The 7,567-nt window shown below is 31.6% G+C and overlaps 1 long non-coding RNA gene across 1 annotated transcript; it reads right to left on the bottom strand.

Moving 5' to 3' along the window:
• Positions 1 to 1,139: 1,139 nt before the first annotated feature.
• Positions 1,140 to 4,966, bottom strand: LOC124899379. The gene is made up of 2 exons (XR_007056831.1): positions 4,785 to 4,966; positions 1,140 to 1,566 (listed from the first exon to the last, which is right to left on the bottom strand). It is a non-coding gene; the product is annotated as an uncharacterized LOC124899379 (long non-coding RNA).
• Positions 4,967 to 7,567: the final 2,601 nt, after the last annotated feature.

The raw sequence follows: 7,567 nt of genomic DNA, 5'->3' as shown, positions 1-7,567 counted from the left end.
AAAATGCATTGTATTTCATTTTCATGACAAGAATTCCATGTACACTTTGTCTGCAACATAGTTTAATATAAATTCATGAAATGAGTTGACTGATACAAAGGTAAATTCATCATTGATAGCATACTAAAATTTTAAGTTCTTTGATTTTGATTATACCACAAACTGGTTCCACATAAGAACTCTGACGTCGATTTTAATCTCGTTCCAACTACCCCACGGCTCCGTGTAAAATGGTTTAATTGCTTCTATAATCATATGTCTGCCGCTAGATGCAGGAATGAACCTACAATTAAATTATATTAAATTATCTTATCTTTTGAAAAATTTAAAAATTACAGAAAAACTTAAGGTCTACTTACCCATTACTATCAGGGGCTATAATTAGCCTTCCGTTGACATCAATTGTACTACCTCTTTAAATTTTTGAATCTGGAAAGCAGCTGCTGTAGCATTAGACGCTGTAGCACTATCAACGGATGGCGATGTTGATGTGCTAGCACCTCCAATTCTCAATCCATAAAGGCTAGGTGTGGATGATGTTGAAGGTACTGATGAAGAGCTACTATGCAGACTATTGTGGGGAGAAGAGTGTGGGAACTGGTGGGGCGGTGGGGGCATGAAAAATGCATTTGGTAGTGAAATATTTGCCCTTAGAGGAGAAAGAATATTTGTAGTAGCTGGTTGAAGAGTTGTGGTAACAGGTGGTGGTGGTGATGTTGTATATTGACCTGCCGGAAGATTATCAGTTCCTTTCTTACCTTTCTTACGTCGTACATTACCATGACCTTTTGATGCCATTGATTTTCTTAATTAACTACCTGAAAAAAAAAGAACCACACTACAAAACAACATAATTGAATCATGAATGTTGATAATCTTAATCTAATGAATCAATCAATTAAGTTATCTAACCACAATTGCCTGTAAATGTTTAAAGAATAAATCCATAAGGTGTGAAACATTGACAAATGGAAAGCTGTATAGTACAGATACAGAAAAAGTCTAGCATATGTTGCTAGTGATATTTTACAAATACAGAAAAAGTCTAGCACAAATGATAGTTTCAAGTACGTCATTTTAACCATGTACAAAAGTAGGAAGCAGTCTCATTCCATATGAAGTAGATAGAACAAACATACAGATGAGTGAAGTGTAATAAGAAAATGCAACAAGACAAGAAAATCATGTTGCGTAGTTACTGGCACTACAAATGTTAACAAAGAAAAGACACTATTGTTAAGAAAAATATCAAAAATCAATAGCTAAAATACAATTCAATACCTTGTTAAAACACATTACTACTATTAATAACAACTCAATCCTCGTCGCTTGTTTCATAGTCATTCATCAATTCTTCCTCATCACTTGTTTCATATTCATTCATCGATTCTTCCTCATCACTTGTGTCATTTTCATCAAGTAACTCTTCCTCGCTTATTTCATTTTCATCAGTTGGATCTTCCTCGTCATTTGCCCTGGATGTTCCTTCTCCATAATCATGACCATTCAATCTAAGTTCAGAAGGATCAAACTCTTCATATAGGCCTTCGTTATGCTTCAAATCACCTGCAAATTCATCATCCACCCTTTCTTCAACACTTGAAATGTCATTTTGATACGCTACATCTAATGTGTCCTCCACTACAACTCTACCCACGGGCTTTGTTTTTATAACTACCCGTCATAAGATTTATTCTTACACAAAGGATAAGGAGCGTAATACACTTGTTTCACATTTTGTGCAATGACAAATGGATCATAGAGTCCATATTCCCTTATACGCTTAATTTCAACTATTTTGTACTGAGGGTGCACCTTTGTACCTAACCTAGGAGTAGGATCATACCATTTACACCGAAAGAGAACCAATTTTTTCTTTGGCTAACCAACATGATAATCGAGTTCTAAAATCTCGTGAAGCACACCATAATAATCAACACTGCCATCACCGTTCACCCAAACCCCACTATTTTTGGTTTTCTTGCCCTTAGAGAACTCTTTTGTATGAAATCTGTACCCATTGGCAAAGTACATAGAAAACTTTCTGACTTTAGCATCAGGTCCCCAAGCTATATCACGTAAAAATTGGCCATTTGGGTCATAATTAAGTAGATTATGAACTTATAAAAAGTTTTAAAAAAATTAGAATTAAAATATACATGATATTGAACATTGCTAGAAAATCGTGTTAAATATTTAAGTTACACTTACATATTCTCTAAACCACACTGAAAACATAGGATAAACATAAGCATCCCCCTTGTAAAGCCACGATGTAGCTGTCCGACAAAGTTATGACATTCATTAGTTAAAGCTTAGATAGACCTTGAATGATTGTCCTTAATATAAATATACTCACTTATAAAAAGACAGGACCTCGGAACAATTTAATAATACTTGTGTTGTAGATAACTTAAGCTCCGCCTCATTCAAATATCGATTCATGTCCTTGAATTCATGTCACCTTGGGAAATAGAATAATCTGACTTATTAACTTGAGAAAAGCAAGTTAATTCTTGAATTCATGTCCTCTTGAGTAATAGAATAATCTGACTTAATACTCAGTAACCGAACGGTAACAGATAACTTAGAATGCACTGATCCTTCATACAATGGAAGACTAGCTTCCTTTAACTGTTCATAAAAGTGCTTATCCTCATCATTTGGTTCATTTTGAGCCCTTGAGTGTGTCCCAAAAGCATCCCTGACCATCCCACTGTATCGTGAACTTTTAATATTATTCTCTCTTATTGGACTTTCAAGATAATTCTGAAAAGCAAAAATTATTAGCAGCACTACTCTCTCCATAAGCTGTCCACACAGTATAATTCACCATAAAACCATTCTTATAAAGATGTAATGTAACATCATCTAGACTCAATAACTTGCAACACTTGCAATTCCAACAAGGACACCTAATTGTCCCTTCAATAAGAAAATCATTAAGTGTCATTGCTTTAGCAATAAATCCAGCTACCCCAGCTTTATATTCCTCTCTCAACCCCGCACAGTTAGGATAAAGTCTATTATACATCCATGTATCTTCATTTTCCATCTACACAAAACGACAACAATAATAATAGAGAAGAGAAACAAAAACAAGAGAAACAAAACAATATAGGGTTGTTTAGAGATGTTACTACGCAGTGAACACACGAAGAAAACTAAGAGATTTAATACAACATAGTAAAGCAGCCAGCAACAATAGAATTTTTTAATTAACAGTTTTGTTCAGGCTCCAACTTGATTTGAGACTAAACTAACCAACGCAGAAAGAGCTTCCACCTACTTAGACAGTATTTTACCATTTACTTGTAAAGCAAATGAACATGTACACCAAGAAATATTTGTGTAAAAATATCATAAAGAAGGTACAGTTTAGAGTGCAACAAGATATTAAAGCAACTAATATATACAATTGTCACCAAGCAATTTTATCCAAAACATTGAAACAGGGTGGGTCACGTTAGCTCCCGACAGATATGAAGCAAACAAGTCTGGCTTAGAATATAATTCAATACATAATTTCCGATCTACTTGTAAATCTTGGTCACACTCTCTGACTAGCTCAAAATTGGTGTTATCGCATGATTAACTAGACTGGCAAGTGGCAACCTATGCCATAGGGTGGGAAAGAGGATCATTGCAAAAACATAAACAATCAAAGTTTGAATCCATGCCTATAAATTCTAGTTCCAAACAACTCTATTCAAAGATACATCATCTCATTTTGGTCTGTGACTATATAAATTCTAGAATTAAATTGTAAAATCCATTCAAGAATAATCAATCAATGACCCCTCAATCACAAAACTAGTCGAGATAAATTACATGAATCCACGCCCATTCAAGCCAATTAAACTCCATAGTACATAAAGACCATTCAAGAATAATCAATCAATGACCCCTCAATCACAAAACATAGTACATAAAGCCTATTCAAGAATAATCAATCAATGACCCCTCAATCATAAAACTAGTAGGGGTGAACTACATGAAATACTTCATTCCCGTTCAAGCACATTTAATTTCAATACTACATAAAGTTTATTCGAGAATAATCAAGAATAACCAATCAATGACCCCTCAATCTCAAAACTAGTAGGGGTGAACTACATGAAATACTCCATACCTGTTCAAGCCTATCTTATTCCAATACTACATAAGGAAGGAACTACCCTCCCGACCTCACTATGTGGAACTACACCAGGTATGTTGTTGACTACATAAAGTAGGAAATTAAGGGACATTTGTTTTCTAGACGTGCAAATCCACGCTGACCCCGAGACTGTGACTATACAACTTCCAATACTAAATGGTAAATTCCCTTCAAGAATAATCAATCAATGACCCCTTCATCATGAATACTCCATACCCATTCAAGCATATTTTATTAAAGGACATTCATCAAACATATAGCGTGCATATAAATGTAAAGTAGAAAACTATAACAGATATTACAGATCTGAAACCTACAATAATAGTAAGGTAGAAAATGAAGAAACAAAAAAAAATTGAAAGAATTTTCTGCTTCTATCAATCGTCAAACAGTAGGTATTGCTTGATTAGATCCAGAAACTAGTAAACCAAAAGTTTATTGTGCAAATTCCAGAAACTAAAAAATCAGTGCGCGAAATTCCAGAAACCAAAAAATAGAAATTCAGTGTGCGAATTCCATATCAGCTTTTTTTATAAAAAATTAGACAGAAACTGAAAATGGATAAGAAGACTTCTAAGAATGACAATGAGGCTTCGCGAAAAGGCTTCGAGACAGAAATTCACACCTCGAGGTAGTTTTCAACTTAGAAATGTTGTGGTCGCCGACGCCGTTAAGACTCCACCAAGGCTGCCGTCGTCGTCGTTAAGACTCCACCAAGGCTGTCGTCGTCGCCGTTACCACTCGACCAACGCCGTCGTCGTTGTGGTTGTGGTCGCCTTTGCTTAGAGAGAGAGGAGGGTTAGAGAGTGAGAGAGAATTGAGAAAGTGGCGTAGGGAAAGACGGGTTATGTCTTATATAATAAAATTTTTGACTACTTCAGTCGGTCCCTATTTTAATAAAATTAATTATTTAACCTTTTCGACTACAGTAGTCGAAAATACATATTTAATAATTTATTTAAATAGTAATTTAATTTTTGTATAAGGTTCTAATTATATATTTAATAATATATTTATTTAATTATTTAAATTTTTGACTACAATAGTCGAAAATAAATATTTTATAATTTATTTAATTTTCTTATAAGGGTCTGATTATATATTAAATAATTTATTTATTTAATTATTTTTATTTCCGACTACTATGGTCGGAAATGACTATTTAATAATTTATATAATTAATTATTGAATTTCCGTATAAGGAAATGATTATAGATTTAGTAATATATTTACATTATTCTTTTTATTTCCGACTAAAGTAGTCGGAAAATACATTTTCCGCAATTTTTCGCCAAACATTCTGAGTATATATTAGTAATTTATTTATTAATATTTCCGACTACAATAGTCGAAAATACATATTTAATTATTTATTTAAATAATTATTTAATATTTGTATAAGGGTCTAATTATATATTTAATAATCTATTCATTTAATTATTTATATTTCCGATTACAGTAGTCGGAAATAAATATTTTATAATTTATTTAAGTAGTTATTTAATTTTTGTATGAGGGTCTGATTATATATTTAATAATATATTTATTTAATTATTTTTATTCCGACTACAATGGTCGGAAATGAATATTTAATAATTTATCCATTAATTATTTAATTTTCGTATAAGGGCATGATTATATATTTAGTAATATATTTATTTTATTATTTTTATTTCTGACTACAGTAGTCGGAATATACATTTCCCGTAATTTCCCGTCAAACATTCTGACTGTTGTAGTCACAAAAACTATCGAAATAATATTTTGTAAAAAAAAAAAAGTATATTTTCCGACTGAAGTAGTCAGAAATTTTCGACTACTTTTTTCAGTTGGAAATTTTGTTAGTATTCATGATAGTTATAGTTTGTTTGCTCAATTGAATTTCTTATATTTTGTTTGTTTTTATGTTATCGTGCACTTAATTAAATGAATAAATTATTTTTTGTATTTGATTTTATATTTTTTCTTTTGATTGTAAGGTAAGTTGTTAACTATTATTAAATATATTGTGATGTCAATTAGTGCCAAAATACCGCTCTTGTGATGCTGAGTTAGTGTCAAAATGTTGCTCTTGTGATTTTTCTCTGCTTTGATTTGTTATAACTAAATTTATTATAGAAGGTTTGTTAGATAGTTAAGTTAGTATGGTTCGCTTATTCTTATTACTATTAACAGCAGTACTCAAATTGTTAATAATTATGTAATCACTATTAAAATTTTTATGTTCAAATAATTCTATAAAATACACGCACAAAATGCGTACATCTAAACTAGTATAGTATTAGTATAGTATTAATTACTTATTACTTCAATGACTAAAATGTCTCTGAGTCTATCATGTATATGCATATATACATGATAATATATGCATCCATGTAATTTTAACTCACCGCCAATCAGTATCTTTCATAACAAGTCCTTTCTCGCTATTTAAGGGAGAAGGTAGAAGGAAAGTTACATTTATTTATTGTTTTAAATGAAGCTCTTGATATAAGATTGAAGTGAGAGTTGACCTATTTGTATTGTACTTTCATTTTACAATTTATTATGTAAATAAATAATGCATCTTTCCAGCAGAAAAAAGAAGAAGTGGGAGTTGACTTAATTTAGTGTGGAAATTCAATGGTGATTTTTCATGGTTTCATAATGTATGGTATTATATGGTATGATATGATATGGTATTGTACAGTACAATACAATGCAATATTTGGATGGACTGTATCGTTCACTGTTGTTTAATAACAATTTTATTGTTTGGTTTGATGGTATGATATTGTATCGTATTACTAAAATGCTCTTAATTATTATAAATATTAAATTTATCAATAATTATTAATAAAATATTTTTTCTTCTTGCTAATTTATCACAAATTATGCCATGTAAATATATAAAGTTGTTAAAATTCATGTTAACTCTAACAAAATCAATAAAAGAGTAGATCAGACTAAATGTAATCGGATTTATTTTTTATAGTAACAAATTGCATTTCCTTTTGGTGTTCTGAGATGTGATCATCAACTACAAATACAAAATTTGATTGCATATTTTGTGTATGCTACGGGTGTATTCGGTATGAAATCCCCCCCCCCCCCCCCCCCAAAAAAAAAAAAAAGAATTTTAGGAAAATAAATTGTTTCTTACTAATTTTCTTGTGTGCGTTACACAAATAGAAAAATATTTTATAAAAATATTTGTATATATTTAACACAAAACAATGAGAACGAATAAGATAAGTGAGTGGGAATAGAAAAATTATATTTAAAAAAAAAATTGATGGTGGAGGTAATGGAGTGGAGGAGGGGGGTGAGGTCAGGGTACGGGGTAAGTAAGAAAAAAATGATTTTTTTTTAAAAAATACATTAAAAAAATTAGGGAGTGGGGGGGGTGGGGGGGGGGGGGGGGGAGCT

The sequence above is a fragment of the Capsicum annuum genome, chromosome 6 (genome assembly GCF_002878395.1).
Source record: "Capsicum annuum cultivar UCD-10X-F1 chromosome 6, UCD10Xv1.1, whole genome shotgun sequence".
NCBI classification, from domain to species: domain Eukaryota; kingdom Viridiplantae; phylum Streptophyta; class Magnoliopsida; order Solanales; family Solanaceae; genus Capsicum; species Capsicum annuum.
Note: the sequence above shows the minus strand (reverse complement) of the source record. Positions and strands in the feature narration are given on the sequence as shown.